An 18,311-nucleotide genomic window follows, 5' to 3' on the forward strand; every position below is an offset into this window, starting at 1 on the left:
GCAGCCCAGGGAGCTGGAGGCAGAGCAGCAGCAGCAGCCGTGCTGAGGCAGAGTGGAGCTGGAGCTGGGGCTGGAGCAGTCCGGAGCTGGGTGCGGTGAGCAGCTGGGGAGAGTGAGGGGGACCCTGGCAGTGGGCCCAGCGCAGGGAGATACCTCAGCCAAGAGGCCTTGCAGGCCAGACTTGGAGGGGGATCGTAACCCTGACAGGGCGGGGGCGACGCTGGGAAGAAGGGTCCTGCCACCTAGAGCCTGAGAGCGTGTGGCCACCGCCAGAGCAAGTGTCCAACCCACAGCGTCTCTGCAGCACAGCCAGGGCCTGAGAAGGAGGCCCGGGACCTACAAGGAACAGACTGTGAACTGCCCTGACGTTCCAGAGACACTGCTTGTGATATTCCCTGCCTCAGAGCAGGGTGATGTGTTTCCTTTAACCTTTTTCATTTTTCCTTATTCTTTTTTAAAAGTAATTGTTAATTAAACAACTTGTATTTGCTTTAAATTGTATAAGATGATCAGTGGGTCAGGGAGGTGCCCAGTGCAAAGAGAGTACCCCGGAGTGGGGACACCCTAGCCCCTGTCCTAGGTGACCACAGCAGGGTTGGGGGTCAAGCCCCCCAGGAATCCTGGGCCCAGCCTTGTCGGGGTTTACGAGGACTCTGCCAGACAGGAGAGTGGAAGGGGAGTCCTCAAGGGCAGGGAGGCCTCTGGGTAAAGGAAGTGGGAGCGAGGACTCGGATCCTTTCGCTAGCCCACTTCACCGGGGTAGTGCAGAAGCCAGGAAAGTTCCCCACAATAGCGGGACCATTCCCCCGCTTACATGTAGGAACCTTGCTTCGTTTGTTGCAGGAGCTGGAAGGTATGTGGTGTATAAGGCAGGGGGTTGCAGAAGAGAAAGGATGGTCTAAGGGGGAAAGCTGTTGCCTGCTGCCCTGGAGAAGTGGATTCTATCCCTGCCTCTGCCCCACAGTTGGGATGCTGCTGGGAAAGTCACTCAAACCAAACTCTTCCCATGTGGTCACTAACTGTGTGTTACTCATTTTTGGAGTGCCTGACTTCAGACACTGGGTCTGATTTGCAGAAATGCTGAGCACTCATAGCTGTAATGGAGATCAATGGGAGCTGTGCTCTGAACATATAAAGTGCTTTATAAGGCTAAAGACTCTGAAAAATCAGGTCCTAGGCATTTCAAACTGGGCACCCAAAATTAGTGAATAGTTGGGCCCTTATTCTCTCTGTGCCTCAGTTCCAAGGTTTAAAATAGGAACAGTAATACACCCACATCTCCCACGGGTGTTGTGAAGTCAATTCATTAATTGTGAAGCATTTGGATACTGTAGTGATGAGTGCCATAGATGAGCCCACAAGGAAATGAATAGTTCTGTCTTCAGAGCAGGGTTTGAATAGTGTGCAGTAAATAAGGCCTGGGGATATACACTGAATGATGAAGGTGAAAAAAATGTTGAATAGCTGCTCATTCAGTGAGCACTGTCCATCTTGTGCACTGAATGAGGTAGGGGTCCTGTGAAAAAACAGCATGTGATCACATGATTAAAGACTTTCATAATGCATACGCACAGGGGGCACAGGCATTTCCTAGCTTTTGAGTGCTTGATTTGCAACCTTAATAATATGCTTTTAACATCAGGTTTGTGTGCGTGTGTGTGTGTGTATAATTATATTTACATTCACTGTAAGTCCTTCTTATATGGCTAGAGCAGTACAGAGAGGCCTTAGTGTGCATAATAATCAGGCCCTAAGGGCATGTATAACAGGTGGCTTGGAGGTCCAGGTGGCCTAGTGGTTAGAACACATGGCTCTCAGCCCCCTGTTTGATTGAGGAGCCTCAGTCTTTAAGGCCAGGGAGGGGAGGGGGACTAGAGTCCTCCCTCTCCACTGGGTCCCAGCCCAGGGCCCTGTGAATATCAACCCTTGAACAGCACCTTGGTGAGGGTGAGCCCCACAATGTCTCTGGGGGTCACTCACTCAGTTACCTGGGTGCTGGAGGCTCCTTGGTCCCCTTCTCAGTCTCTCTTGGTTGGGAAGCCAGTGCTTACTGCCTGTTGGCTGCCTTCGCTGGCAGGCTAGTGCCCTTCCCCACAGGCAGGGAGACAACTGGCTCCTTCCTCTGTGCCAGTCAGCCCTGAACTGAGCCAGGCTCCCTCCTTTTTTCCTCCCTCCCGGCCTGGCACTGGCTGCAGGTATAGTGGGGCAGGGCTAGCTGGGCCCAAAGGCTATCTTTAACGCCTGCTGTGCCAGTTGGCAGTTTCTCTGCTTCATCACAGTATGTCTACTCTGCAATGTAAGGCCAGGTTCAGACTCAGGTTTGAACCCAACCGCCACTTCTGTCTACAAACAAATCTCTCAGACCCCACAAGGGAGGAGAGATTTGGCCAGAGCCAAGCCAGGATCAGGGTTCAAGCCCTATTGCTTTGCAATGTAGATCTGGGTTCTGGGGGTCTGCCAACAGAATCCCACAATCCCATGGGCTGACTTTCTTTGTCCTCTCTCTCTCTGTCAAGAATCACCAATCAACTCCAGAGAAATGGAAGCCGCCCCATCCCTATTCTAATACAGCAGCTCAATGAGTCAATGTTTAACCATTTTTCTGACTGCTGAGCTGCAAACATACCTTCAAAGAACCTTCTGCATTTGCAGTGGAGATCCACCAGCAGCAGTCCTTTGCCATATGCACTGCTTCATGGTTTCAGGAGCACAGCCAGCTTTTGGTAAATCTCTGGTGCGAGGCTAGCAAAACAGTGGATTTTAGTAAGAGTACCAGGAATGACCATGCCTGCCAGCAAAGAGCATTGGAAATTTACCGGACTGATGACCAGAGGAGGGAGTGGATTAAATGGCTCAAGACTGAGTACTAGAAAACCAGGGAGCAGAACTGCACCTTGGGCAACTCACTGACATCATGCCCATTTTATGAGGAGTTTGACCAGGTGCTGGGGACTGCGCCAAGCATGGAGCCAACCTTGGTACATGATGATCTGGTTAGCTGGGATGGTGACCAACTGGCCCGAAAAGACAGCATGGGAACTGATGGGAACCAGCAGCAGGTGCTGAATAGGGCCAGCAAAAGGACTCTGCTGCTGACACCCAGAAGAGACTTTGCCACAGGAGCATCTGCGGCACATCCTGGGGCCATACTTGCAAGAGCTTTTTTATGCTCCCCCACCCACAAGGAATAGCCTGCTAGAAACCAGAAGCAGAAACAGAAGGGGGGGGGGTAGGCCTGAGCCTGAGTTTGAATGCTGGGCTTACATTGCAGTGTGGACATACCCTGAGAGTACTGCATGAGATGAAAAGTGTGGGGAATGCACTAGGACGGCAGGACTGAACGCTGGGCGGATTGTGCCCTGGGATAGTGTTCACAAAACCTGCACTCTGAATTAGAGACAAAGTAGCAGTGTGGATCTGTTTAATAAGGGAAGGTTCTTACCAGAAACTTCCCTTTTGCAAATGCTGACATTTCTCTGTTTAATTCATAACCTGTATGTTGCATTAAGGTGCTTTTTCATTTAATATTCATTCAAGTCCACATATGTATTGAAATCCAAGGCTGTAATTCCATTTCATGGTTAGGGTGACTTGAGCTTCACTCTCTCTGATTTAAGAACATCCCCAGAATTCATCAATGGAATTACAGCCATAGAATTCAGTTATTTGTTCTCTATATAAAATACCCCCAACCTGGGCTTTCAATTTGCCGCAGCTGAACTCCTCCTTACCTGAAAAATGCAAGACATTCTGCTTAAGCAGAACTGCATCACCTCAAAAGAAAGGCTGTTTCTAAGAGGCTGTAAGAGATTTGTTAATCTGTCCTTGAGTCATATTTAATGCTGACTCCAATTAATGCAAAGGATGCATTATATAAGCTCGGTATCTTTAAAACCAGATTCTGAAGCTAGCTTCAGAATGACACCTCCAAGCCAGGACAATTAAAATGTGCCTGTTAGTTAGAAGATTAAAAAGGGTAGAAGGTCCTTGGAGCGAGAGACTTGGATGTGGAGTAATGAAATGCAAACTGGAACAGGAAAGCAGGAAGTGAACTGTTTCTCCAAAGCAATGTGTTCAATCCTGACTGGCTATGGGCTGCCATCTATGGACACCACATGAGATGCTGGGCAACAGCACCTGGGGTGAGGGGCGACTGTCCTGATAACAAGCTAGGCACATCAGAGAGACCTGGCACGTACAATAGGGGTGGGAGGGACAGAATGACACAAGACAACAGGGACTGGATTGTGCCATTAGGCACAACCCTGAGCAAGAGGTGGGGTGGAAACTGCACTGCCACAGGAGTAGCCCAGGGTGTGCTGTCTTTGATTCCCCACAAGGGGCAGTAATTTGCTGCTGGCCTGTAATAGCAGGTTATGACACCTAGCTGTAGCCAAGGCTCCATCCATTCTCCTCCCCATCTATTCCCAATCAATCCTTTCTGCCTTTCCACCCTCCTGCTCTGGGGAGTTAACCAGCTGCTTGAGTGACAGCTGCTATCCTGGCCAACATACTGGGGATTGAACCAGGGAGCTCCACAGCTAAAGCACCAGCTGTGACAGTTGAGCTAGAGTTCCCTAACTAGGGTTGTAACAGACTCAGTGCCTGCCCAGAGCGGGAGCTGTAACACACATGCCCCACCAGGCTACTCTGACTCTTGCGCACCCAGTCTCAAGGTCTGAGTAGCACACAGAGGGGCATAGGGGTGGGTTCTTGCTCCCTTCTGTAGGGGTGAAGGCCCTTTCTCAGTGCAGGCCTATGCTTCTCAGGGGCTGATCTATCAAGGGGAACAGAGGAGAATGCCCTCTCTAGAAGTGTGAGATTGTTATTTCCTTGCTGCAGCTGATCCAGGTGGGCTGGCCCAGCTCAACTTTTCTTGAGGAGCAATCACTGGAATCTTAGACGGCTGTTAGTGAATTTCACACTGGCCATCCCAAAGAGACACAACAACCTCTCAAAAGAAGCTACGAAGGAAGGGTGACTGGGGCCTAGCCTGCTTGAAAGTCTCATTCAATGAGGCATGGATGAAGCAGTCCTAGCCCAGAAAGCGAGACACTTACAGGGCAGCGGATGCCAATGGGAAGAGCCCAGTTGCCATGGATGAGAGCCATCAGAACTGAACAGCTGTGTTGAGCATGGCACCAGTTAACAGACCCTGAGTTTGTAAACATAGCCTCTCCCCCAAGGTGTGACTTAAGCCTTGTCCCTTCTCTTTCCCTGGTGCTTGCTAGCACCAGTGTCAGGAGCAGTGGGTCATTCCTCGAGTGGGTCAGTCCTAGATTCTCTTTGACACCTGGTGCCTCCACCCAAGGTGACTCCTCACTGTGCCATGCACAGCTTTGCGGGCCCTTCAGAAAAATCACTTCTACTACTAGCTGCCAAGGAGTGTAAAGCCCAGTACAAGGAGACAATCATATAACTGAAGTCCCAGGAAAGGAATGCTGCACCCAGAATAGCATGATAACAGCATAACACAATAATAGCATCATAAGGGGGCAGAAGGGCTTTTCTGGGAAAGGAGAACAGGATCTGGGGAAGCAAGGCGTTAAGATTAGCTAAGAAATAATAGACCTTGTTAAATAAATCATGTCCCAGTTCCCAAATTCCTCAAACCCAGATCCCTCCCTGGCGGTTTCCCAAGGCAGATAATAAGCTGATGCTGAGTGTCCTGAGACAGAATGTCATAGTGCTGTGGCATTGGTCAGCATTAACGAAAGCCACCTCACTTTATCTTCACTCCCGGCTGGGGTAGGGTCCTCTCCTGGCTCCAACTGGGCTCTCTGGTTCCCCAGTCTGGAACCCCAAGAGGTCTGGGCAGCTGGTGCCAGGTCAGATCTCTCTGTCTCTGCTGATGCTGATCACTGAAGTGCTGGAGCTGCCTGGCCTATGCAGCTAACGTCTCATGGCCTTGCAAAAACTCCCTTTAGGGGGAGTGGGAGGTTAGCAGGACTCCCTGAGCCAAACTGTCTCTCTTCCAACTTCCAAACAAAAACCCAAACTAACCTTGTCATTGGGCCAGTGGCCTGCTTGTCCAGATCACTCATGCAAAGCCTCCCTGTTGGTACTAGCCGGGTTTTCTAGTTCCTTCTGTCCTAACCACCACTGACTCCAAGCATGCTGGGAATGGGCTCAGAGGGCTCTGGCAGCCATCTTGATTGTAGTCTGTTGGGCAGGGCCCCGTAGAAGCTCAGCCTGGGAGTTCCATGAGGTGGTAGATTCCAAATGGGGGCTACATAAAGGCAATGGCTGCCTATCGCCTGGGAGAGCAGTATGCCAGTGCTGTGGAGCTAGGAGCAAATCCCCCCGGCTCTGAACTTCATCACACAACTGCCAATCAAGCCTTCTGCCCTGTTCTGTGCCCATGGCTTGGCTTGCGGCTGGTAATTTCCCACTCTTGTTTGTTTTCTGGATTCAGTCATTTCTTGTTTCCCTTTTCAGGGCAAACAATCTTAAACCAATCCTCAAGGCAAATTACAACCCCAGCAACCCTGCCCCTCCTGGTGCACACAGAGCTGCTGCGAGTTACTGCTTCACAAAGAAGGGATCCTGACTCCACCCCATAGCAGCAAAGCAATTGCAAACCCTAACTCTGTCCATCTAGTGCACTATCTAGAGCACACTATTACCATAGGGACTGAGTGCCTCACAATCTCTAATATATTCATCCTTACAGCATACGTGTTGTGACAGAGATGGCAATTTCCTGCGCTGTCGTTGGGAGACCTTATTGCATTACATTGATTTATCACTGCGGGCCAGGAATTGTATGTAATTCCATGTGGGGGAGGAGGGCACTGCCCTCCAGGAATTAAGAATGGGGTGGGGTGATTAGGCAGATTCTCTCAGGTTGTAACACCTCCAGAGAGGAACCACCACCCGGAAAGGGTCCATAGATTGGTCTCTGGAGAATCCAGTGTGAACCAACAGACAAAGAACAGACTTTGGAATAAATAGCCTAAATTTAAACTGATAGAGGGCCTTTTTTTCTGATCCAGCAAACGGAAAAGGGCTTTCTGTCTGGAGGGGTAGGGAGCAAGCCCTGACAGAGGGTGAAAGGACTTGACCTACTGGGGTCCCATAGAGCTGAAGAAAGACCTCCGGTAAGCTTTTAGCATGCTTAAGGGTTCTTTAATGTTGTCTCTGAAATGCTTTCCTCCTAAGAATAAACATAATACTTATGTAAGCAGAGTCAGGATGAGCTCTACCCTGACATCTGGTGGTGAATTATGGCGAGTGTGGAAAAGAACTCCAGGGGCTGATCTTGTTTGCATAGGCACACCCACTCGCCTGGCATGAAACACAGCAACTGAAAGTGGTTACTTTGGCTGGTGTGGGATCCCCAGTTTCTCTATTATTGGGGTAGGAAGAATAAAGTTTTGTTACCCTGATTCTGTGAATCAAGGCCAGTGGAACTGTTGTATGACAGAAGGACTGAGTGAGTCCTTCACCATTACCTAAGTAGCACTTGCTTGACAAGGGGCATGGGTTACAAAACCCAGTGAATTGAGAGAGGATGGGGACAGGTATTTGTACCTGATGGTATGGGCCCCCTCTGAGGGTTTGAAACACCAATTGCACCGCCTCCTCTCTCCACTGTTGAATGTCAGAGCTAACTTTGATTCCCTTAGGAGTCTAGTTACAGGCTGCTGAGCTGAATTCACTTTGGGCCAATGGTGCACCAGCACTGGGGCTCCCCTACTATACTATGAGCTGAAATTGCTAAGAGCTGAAATCACAAAAAGAGCTGATGTTATTAAGAGCTGAGATCACTGAGTGCTGTGTTAACTAGTGGGGGAGCCTGAAGCTATATTGCTCAGCAGCTGGCGGAGCAATTTGTGGGGACGACTGGAGGAGCAGCGAGCGGCGTGGAGCCTTGCGGGGCCGGTTGGAGTGGCCCAAGGAACGGCGAGCGGAGCTGTTTGCGGGGACGGCTGGAACGGCTCACAGGTCGGTGAGCGGAGCGGAGCGGAGCAGCTTGTAGAGCGGAGCAGTTCGTGGGATGGCAGGAAAGTGGACTGGCTCGTGGTAAAGGCTGCGGCAGAACCCCCATGGAGAAACAGACGGCTGGCCAGCCTCGGATCACGTAAGGTGCCCCTTAACACCCTGCGTGCCCCCCCTTTTACTCTGGGGCTGCACTGACCAGGGACAGAGACTTTGGGGGTTGTTGGACTTTTGGGACTTTGGGTGGTTGCTGGACCCAAGAGACTTTGGGGGTGTTGGACTTTGGGGACTCTGGATGATTTTTGGGTTGCTGGATTCAAGAACCAAAGGGAAAGGACACAGCCCAATTTGCTGGGGTGGGTTTTGCTCATGGTTTGTGTTATGAATCCTGTTTGTGGTGTTTTTTCCAATTTTATGCTGATGTCGTTTACCTCATGTTATTAAACATTTTCTGCTACACTCAGACTCCGTGCTTGCGAGAGGGGAAGTATTGCCTCTTAGAGGTACCCAGGGGGGTGGTATGTAATTGTCCCAGGTCACTGGGTGGGGGCTCGAGCCGGTTTTGCATTGCGTTATTGAAACGGAACCCCAAGATACAGAACCCGGCCCTTGTTGCTGCCAACTTAGATGGGCAGAAGGGTTACATTTTGGGGGGCTCGTCCGGGATTCCCTGGGTCAGTACCCCTCGCAAGCACCTGTTGAGTGTTCCACTGCATTGGGAAACAATTGTGGTTATATTTTGAGGAAATTACTGTTTGTATAATGGCTAATATGTCAGGTTTGTTGGGCCCCGGCCCTGCAGCCTCTAGCTCAGGGGCCGCCGCCTCAGCCAATGATTGGGCAAAAGCACTGGGGCAAATATTGGAAAAGGTTGTGCTGTCCCAGGCTATGTTAAACTCTTGTCGTGAGTTAAGATTATTTGCTGGGGCAGAGGAGTTCGAACCCTGGTTGGAGCATACCACTGAAATGCTGCAGGAGTGGGCCGTACCTGATGCAGAAAAGCGAAGATGTCTAATAGAGAGCCTTAGTGGCCCAGCTTTAGATGTGATTCGCACCCTGAAGCTCATTGACCCTGGGGTCAGTGTGAAGGACTGCCTAGAGGCCCTTGATCATACCTTTGGGAGCGTAGAGGGCCCTGAAGACAGTTACTGTAAGTTCCTTAATTCCCAACAGCAAATTGGCGAGAAGATTTCAGCCTATATACAGAGGCTGGAGAGACTGCTTCAGAGAGCTGTCATGAGGGGAGCAGTGACTGCTGAACGGATGGATCGGACCAGACTGGCTCAAATTGTAAGAGGAGCTCAGTATCAGAACCCGATTCTACTCCATCTCCGGCTAAGAGAACGACGGGAACATCCCCCAAGTTATTCCCAGCTGATAAAGGAGGTCAGAGAAGAGGAAGAAAGGCAGGCTGCCAGCGAGTTTTGGGAAGCACAAACATTGGAGCCAGCCGGCACAGCACCACTGCAAACGGCCAGTGTACTGATGGTGAGCACCACAGAGGAACTTGCCCAACAAATGCAGGTCCTGACAGAACGGATAGCTGAACTGCAAAGCACCATTGACCGAGCTAAGACTTCCAGGAATAAGGCGCCTCTGACTGTGGCGATGGAGAAGTCAGCATTTAGAGCCACCATCCCACCTGGACGAAGGGGGAAAGGACAATTCTTCTGCTACCGATGTGGTCAGGACGGACACAGTGCTGGCAAGTGCCATAATGAAGAAAACCCCTCCTTGGTGTATGGAAAGCTGAGGATCAGTTGGGAGAGATCCGGTAGCTGCCAGAGAGTCCGGGGACGGGGACCACCCAGGCCTGCAGGAGTTGAAGATTCCCCCAGAAACGACCGTCCAGCTGGGATCCCCGCAGGACTGATAGGGCCTCGAGCAGAGGTCATGGTGAAGATTGAAGGGGCGGAGTGTAAAGCCGTGCTTGACACTGGATCTCAAGTGACTATTATATTTCAGTCATTCTACCAACAGATGCTTAGGCACCTGCCTATACAGCCACTGACTGGCGTTGGTCTGTGTGGCCTCAGCATGGATGAATACCCCTACCAAGGGTATGTCATAGTGCACCTGGAATTCCCAGAGGAGGTTGCTGGGGTAAGAGAAGAGGTGGACACAGCTGCATTAATATGCCCTGACCCTAAAGGGACCTCTGATGTGTCTGTGCTGATAGGGACCAACTCCAGTCTCTTCAAGGTGCTCGCGGATTACTGCAGACGACGGGCTGGGGATCAGTACCTGAATACCCTGATGATCCATACGCTTTGTGCTGAAGCCTATAGGAAGATTGAGGGTGCTAAAAAGGAGACATCTGAGCTACCGATTGGGGCGCTGAAGTACATGGGCACAACCCCCTTAGTAGTGCCTGCAAGGACAGAGCAGGAAGTGCTTGTCATGAGTACCTGGCTGAAAGGCAGTAAAGGGGCATTAGCAATGGTAGAGCAGCCAGTTGAAGGAGAGCTCCCGGAAGGAGTGCTGGTCCCCAGTGGAGTCATAACCCTACCTGCTGAAGCCCAGGAAAAGGTGACTATACTGATTGCTAATGAAACAAGTCGAGATGTTGTTGTGAAGCAAGGACAAAAGATAGCAGACCTCTTCGAGCCTGAATCAATTGTAAAACCCCAGTGTGAGACTCAAGTTCCGACAATAGACCCAGCAAAGTTTGACTTTGGAGATTCACCGTTGTCCGAGGAGTGGAAAGATCGCCTGAGGAGGAAACTTTGTGAAAGATCCAAGGTGTTCTCATTGCATGAGTGGGATGTGGGATGTGCAAAAGGAGTAGAGCACAACATCAGACTACATGACTCTCGACCTTTCAGGGAGAGATCTAGGAGGATTGCCCTCTCCGAGATGGAAGATGTGCGACAACATCTTCAAGAGCTGGCTGCGAATGGCATCATTACAGAGTCCCGCAGCCCATACGCCTCACCCATTGTGGTGGTCCGTAAAAAGAATGGGAAAATCCGGATGTGTATTGACTACCGCACCCTAAACCGCCGTACTGTGGTTGACCAGTACACAATGCCCCGAGTCCAAGATGCCTTAGACTGTTTGCTAGGAAGCCAGTGGTTCTCTGTGTTGGATCTTCGGAGTGGATACTACCAGATCCCTCTGGGTGAAGAAGATAAGGAGAAGACAGCCTTCATCTGCCCATTAGGATTTTATCAGTTTGAACGCATGCCCCAAGGGATTTCTGGAGCACCTGCCACATTTCAACGTCTTATGGAGAAAGTTGTGGGAGACATGAATTTACTGCAAGTGTTAGTTTATTTGGATGACCTGATTGTGTTTGGAAGAACCTTGGAGGAGCATGAAGAAAGACTTCTTAAAGTGCTTGATAGGTTAGAGGATTATGGTTTGAAGCTTTCAATTGACAAATGCCAGTTCTGCAGGACCTCAGTGAAGTATGTGGCTCACATCGTGTCCCAAGAGGGTGTGAGTACTGATCCCGATAAAATAGAAGCACTCACTACATGGCCATGTCCAAGTAACTACAGAGAACTCAAGACCTTTCTTGGGTTTAGTGGCTACTACCGCAGATTTGTGAAAAACTATGCTACGATTGTAAAACCTCTGAATGATCTTACCAGGGGATACCAGTCCAGCAGGAACAAATCTAAGACCAAGAATAAGGGGAGGTCTCCAAAGCCTCCTGTGCAGAGACACTATGGCCCCTTCGAACCATTTGGGCCACGGTGGGATGGGAGATGTGAAAGGGCTTTTCGAGAAATCATTACTTGCCTAACTCATGCTCCAGTCCTTGTCTTTGCTGACCCAAGCAAACCATTTATCCTGCATACTGATGCCAGTTTGGAGGGTCTGGGAGCAGTACTGTACCAGGAACTGGAAGGAAAACGTAAACCTGTAGCCTTTGCCAGCCGAGGACTGTCTGATAGTGAAACTCGCTATCCCACCCACAAGCTGGAGTTCTTGGCCTTGAAATGGGCCATCACTGAGAAATTTCGAGACTACTTATATGGTGCTCAGTTCCAGGTGTGGACAGACAACAACCCACTGACCTATGTGTTAACAAGTGCTAAGCTGGATGCTACAGGGCAAAGATGGGTGGCCGCTTTGGCTAGCTATGACTTCAGCATTCAATACCGATCAGGGAGAAGCAATGTAGATGCAGATGCATTGTCCAGGCGTCCACAGGCACCAGGAGTTGCTGTGATACCCACAGATGGAGTGAGGGCTATTTGCAGTGTGAGTCGCCGGGAGCCAGAGTCCCATGAAAGTCTTCATGGATGTGCTGCAGAAGCTTTGGGCCTGCCCCCTGACTGCGTGCCTTCTGCTTCTGTGAACTATATTGCGTTGGACCAATCTCCTTTGCCCATGCTCAATGCGGCTGACTGGCAGGAAGCCCAGCTGCAAGATATTGACATTCGTGATACACTACTTGCCAAAAGGGAGGGGCGAAGCCCCGCTGTGGTTGTCCCACCTAACCCGGAGGGTAAACTACTATTGAGAGAATGGACCAAACTGAAACTGATTCAGGGAGTGCTACACCGAGTGACCACAGACCCTTTACAAAAGCAACGAGCACAGCTAGTGCTGCCAAAAGAGTACAGAGCCCTGGCCATGAGGGCCCTGCATGATGACTTTGGACATTTAGGAATGGAGAGGACCCTGGAACTTATTCGTAGTAGGTTCTATTGGCCTCGGATGGCTGAAGATGTTCGCAGGAAATGTGAGACCTGCGCTCGATGTGTTCAAAGGAAAACTCTGCCCACGAGGGCTGCATATCTGAAGAACATCACCAGCAACAAACCTCTGGAGCTGGTATGCATTGATTTCTTGTCTTTAGAAGTAGACAAGAGAAATATTGGGAACATTCTAGTAGTGACTGACCATTATACGCGATATGCGCAGGCATATCCCACACGTGATCAGAGGGCCACCACTGTTGCTCGAGTACTGTGGGAGAAATATTTCTCAGTTTATGGATTTCCAGCCCGGATACACTCAGATCAGGGGCGGGACTTTGAGAGTCACCTTCTGAAGGAGGTGCTGAGGATAGCGGGAATTAAAAAGTCTAGGACAACGCCTTATCACCCTCAAGGTGATCCACAGCCAGAGAGGTTCAACCGAACCCTATTAGATATGTTGGGGACTTTGCGGCCAGAGCAGAAGGCAACCTGGAGCCAACATGTCGCATTTCTGGTGCATGCCTACAATGCCACAAAGAATGATGCTACAGGAGTCACCCCATATCTCTTAATGTTTGGGCGAGAACCAAGATTACCCATAGACCTGTGCTTTGGTGTATCAGAGGATGGAGATAGCTATGAAACTCATCAGCAATATGTATCCCAACTAAGAGAAAAGCTGCGGGATGCTTATCACTTAGCTACATCTGCGGCTCGGAAGAACGCAGACCGGAACAAACATCGATATGATGCTAGGGTACGTCTGCAAGAACTCCAGCCGGGGGACAGAGTCCTGCTGCGAAATTTGGGTATTACTGGCAAACACAAGATAGCTGACAGATGGAAGGCAATACCTTACTTGGTGATGGAAAAGCTAGGAGATCTGCCGGTCTACAAGATCAAACCTGAAGATGGTCCAGGGCAGACAAAGACAGTGCATAGAAACCTTTTGCTCCCTGTGGGGGAATTGGTAGACACCCCGTATGAGATGGGCCACAACAGGGCAACCGGGCGGAACGAAGGTGCTGGACCAAAGCTGCCCTCCAACGTGGACAGCCAGCCCCCTGCAGCTAACCTACCCCTATGCAGCACATGCGAGAGTGAGTCTGAGGAGGAAGACACAACCATGGTGTATCCTGGGATGGAGACAAGATTTCAGTCTCGATCAGCATCAAAAGAGAGCTCCTCCTCTTCCGCCCTAAACCCCATGGCAGACGTATTTAGGCCCATTCCTGACACCCCTGGGCCACTGGTGGGACCCCCATGTGATGACACACACAGGTTATTGGACAGTGGAGACATACAGGTGGAGGATGTCCTGGGCACCTTGGACCCTCCACTGTTAGAACTAGAACTGCAGGGGCCTATGCCAGTAGCCGAGGGGCCCTCAAAGGAAACCTCCCCATCTGTCGTTCAAGAGGCTGTCCACTCTACCACGGTAACAGAGAGTCTCAATAGACGAGACAGGGTAATAAGACCAGTAAAACGGTTGACTTATGATGCACCTGGGGTGACTAGTGAGGAACCAATATGTTTAGCACACAGGCTTGTGGAAGCTAAAGTGGGCTATCTGAGGCCCTTTGGAGGGAACCAGTGAGTTGGTATAATAGGGAGTGTGATTTGTCGGGACGACAAATTCTCGGCTGGGGGGAGGATGTAAGCAGAGTCAGGATGAGCTCTACCCTGACATCTGGTGGTGAATTATGGCGAGTGTGGAAAAGAACTCCAGGGGCTGATCTTGTTTGCATAGGCACACCCACTCGCCTGGCATGAAACACAGCAACTGAAAGTGGTTACTTTGGCTGGTGTGGGATCCCCAGTTTCTCTATTATTGGGGTAGGAAGAATAAAGTTTTGTTACCCTGATTCTGTGAATCAAGGCCAGTGGAACTGTTGTATGACAGAAGGACTGAGTGAGTCCTTCACCATTACCTAAGTAGCACTTGCTTGACAAGGGGCATGGGTTACAAAACCCAGCGAATTGAGAGAGGATGGGGACAGGTATTTGTACCTGATGGTATGGGCCCCCTCTGAGGGTTTGAAACACCAATTGCACCGCCTCCTCTCTCCACTGTTGAATGTCAGAGCTAACTTTGATTCCCTTAGGAGTCTAGTTACAGGCTGCTGAGCTGAATTCACTTTGGGCCAATGGTGCACCAGCACTGGGGCTCCCCTACTATACTATGAGCTGAAATTGCTAAGAGCTGAAATCACAAAAAGAGCTGACGTTATTAAGAGCTGAGATCACTGAGTGCTGTGTTAACTAGTGGGGGAGCCTGAAGCTATATTGCTCAGCAGCTGGCGGAGCAATTTGTGGGGACGACTGGAGGAGCAGCGAGCGGCGCGGAGCCTTGCGGGGCCGGTTGGAGTGGCCCAAGGAACGGCGAGCGGAGCTGTTTGCGGGGACGGCTGGAACGGCTCACAGGTCGGTGAGCGGAGCGGAGCAGCTTGTAGAGCGGAGCAGTTCGTGGGATGGCAGGAAAGTGGACTGGCTCGTGGTAAAGGCTGCGGCAGAACCCCCACGGAGAAACAGACGGCTGGCCAGCCTCGGATCACGTAAGGTGCCCCTTAACACCCTGCGTGCCCCCCCTTTTACTCTGGGGCTGCACTGACCAGGGACAGAGACTTTGGGGGTTGTTGGACTTTTGGGACTTTGGGTGGTTGCTGGACCCAAGAGACTTTGGGGGTGTTGGACTTTGGGGACTCTGGATGATTTTTGGGTTGCTGGATTCAAGAACCAAAGGGAAAGGACACAGCCCAATTTGCTGGGGTGGGTTTTGCTCATGGTTTGTGTTATGAATCCTGTTTGTGGTGTTTTTTCCAATTTTATGCTGATGTCGTTTACCTCATGTTATTAAACATTTTCTGCTACACTCAGACTCCGTGCTTGCGAGAGGGGAAGTATTGCCTCTTAGAGGTACCCAGGGGGGTGGTATGTAATTGTCCCAGGTCACTGGGTGGGGGCTCGAGCCGGTTTTGCATTGCGTTATTGAAACGGAACCCCAAGATACAGAACCCGGCCCTTGTTGCTGCCAACTTAGATGGGCAGAAGGGTTACACTTATTAATTACCTCACAGCTCTTCATAGCTGTGGGCAGTGACAACTGTGCATAGTCTCTGAGGAGAAAGAGTCCCCAAGACTCAACATCCATTCCAATCTATTGCAAAGATGTTTTGTTGTTGTTTTTAATTATCACCTCCCTACAGAGGGGCAGTAACACAAACTCCTTCAGCTCTGAGATCACACAACAGCACAGCCAAGGATAAGCAGAACTCCACAGGTAACAGCAAAGCCTGTTCCAGCAGGCAAAGCATTCAGACCCTTCATGAAAAGAGCCAGACATTTCTCTTATCAGGAATGAATAAATAACAGGAGATGATGAACTAGATAAAACAAAGATCCTGTCTTCATGTTAACATCCTCAGTAAAGGCACAGAAAAATAAAGCAACCACATGGAGAAGCAGAATAGTCTCTATGCAGGGCCGGTGCAACCACTAGGCGAACTAGGCAGTGGCCTAGGGCGGCAAGTGGTTAGGGGCACCGGGCCGTCCTCAGGCATAGGCAGCTGGGTAGGGCACCTGAAAATTTTGGGCACCACTGGGTCTTAGTGTCCACCCTACTGGTTTTCCTATCCCTGTTCTGACCCTTCCTGCAGGCTCTGAGTCTTCCTGGGAAGGGGATCTAGTAGTTAAAAGAGAAACAGTCTCCAGCCTGCCAGACCTATTAGCACAACACTGAAACTGTTAAAGAGCCATTCAAGGGGTAATGAAGACATTTAACAGGCATTTGCCAACCCCCAGGTATCTACTGTTAGTTTCTGAATGTACTGACAAAAACAGTTGTGCATGATTGTAATATTTCCTCAGAACATGTCAGTCTACAGGACCTTAGCTTAAAATTTGCTTTAAAAATATTTCATTAGCGAGTTGGTGAAGATTATAAAATCACATCTCTAAAAAATCCTTGCATAGATTTTTAGATGCACAATCATCTTTAGCCTTAAATGCTTGGATCTTCAGACATATGGTTTTTTAAATAAATTCTTCAAAAGACCACCCTTATCTAAAATACACATTTTAATTACTATAGTAAAAAAAACTTACTTCCAAAGTCTTCCTGTCCATCCATTTCTCCCTTCACCCCCTCTTCCCCCCCATACCCCCCCACTGAAGGAAGTAACAGCCCTTTGCTTCCAGATAGCTGGACAAAGAGTTTCCCTTTCTTTACTTCGGACTATCTGATGAACTAGTTTTAAGCAAAATCAGTACCTTTGTAAGATATGCCTAAAGTCTTTGGAAACATATTTTTTAAAGTTGGTGAAATTTCATAAACGTGTATTGTTATGGAGATCACACACAGTAAATTAGTGTTCCCTTTTTCTAAAAGCAATGAACATTGTTATGAACACACTAAACCTCTGTGACTGATTAATTTAAAATAATGTCTGTTTCAGTGAGTTAAATATGTAGTAATCTGGAATGATTACTTTATGAAGGCTTAAGAGTACATTTAAAATATAAAATCAGCTTAGAAATACTGATTAAGAAAATGTAAAACAGAAGAGCTGCATCATGTATTCCATAATATTTAATGTTGTATTTAGCAGGACAGCTGACTCACCCTTACTACAAAGTTTTTGCAAATAAATGTCTGACAAACTTCAGGGCATATCAAAAAACCTGTGACTGACATTTTTTATTCCCAAGTTTAGTGCTTTTAATTAGGTACCTTCTGCATGTCCATTCTGCATGAGGTTGAGGGTACAGGGGTCTCTGTGGGGAACTGTGACTCTCCGCCACCGTGAGGTGGGCTGGGCGTCTTGTTATTCTTTCTGCCTTGTCCCTCCGCCCCCGCCGGGCTGCAAGCTCAGGCTGCCATTGGGCATAGGGGCACCAGTTTAATAATAATGCATAGGGACCCATAAATCCTAAGGACAGCCCTGGGGGCGCCAAAAAGCAGTGCCCTGGCTCGGCAGGGCGGAGCCACTTTCCGGAGGCACCGGAGAGCCAGAGCGTCAGCTTGCGGGGGCGGTGAGCCCCAGCCATGGAGGAGCCAGCGCGGCGCAGGAGCCCTGCAAAGGCGGCAGTGGCGCCGCTAGCGGGGAGCAGCCACACCCGCTGCCCCTCCTGCCCAGGCTGCAGCCTGGCACCTCCCCGGGGGGCTCCTGCAGGCTGCAGCAGATGCATGCGGGCAGAGGCCCCAGTGCGCCCCCCAGTTTCCCCCTCGCCACACTTGGGCTCTGCGGCTCCCGGGCATGTGAGCTGCCGCCGGGGCACGGGGCCCTGAGCCTGCTCCGAGAGGGGCAGCAGCAGCTCACACTCCCGGGAGCCGCAGAGCCTGAGCGTGGCGAGCGGGGAGCCGGGGGTGGGGGCGTACGGGGGCCTCTGCCCGCATGCATCTGGTGCAGGAGCCTCCAGGAGCCCCCAGAAGGCGGCTCCTTCCTGCCGAGCTGCTGCAGCAGCCCAAACCTGGCAAAGCCAGTGCGTGGACTCGGGGCAGGGGCTGCCGGGGTGGGGTGGGGAGGGCTCGTGGGGGGGCTGTGCACCCTCCAGGGGAGTTCAGGGGGAACCTGGTCTCGGGAACCTGGGCAGGCTGGCCCCTGGGGTCTATAAAGGCTCGTTGGGATTTGCCCCTCAATGAACCGATGTTACGGGGGTGGGGGGGGGGGCGCGCAAGGTGGAAGTTTCGCCTGGGGCGCAAAATATCCTTGCACC

This window comes from Emys orbicularis, chromosome 8 (genome assembly GCF_028017835.1).
Source record: "Emys orbicularis isolate rEmyOrb1 chromosome 8, rEmyOrb1.hap1, whole genome shotgun sequence".
NCBI classification, from domain to species: Eukaryota; Metazoa; Chordata; order Testudines; family Emydidae; genus Emys; species Emys orbicularis.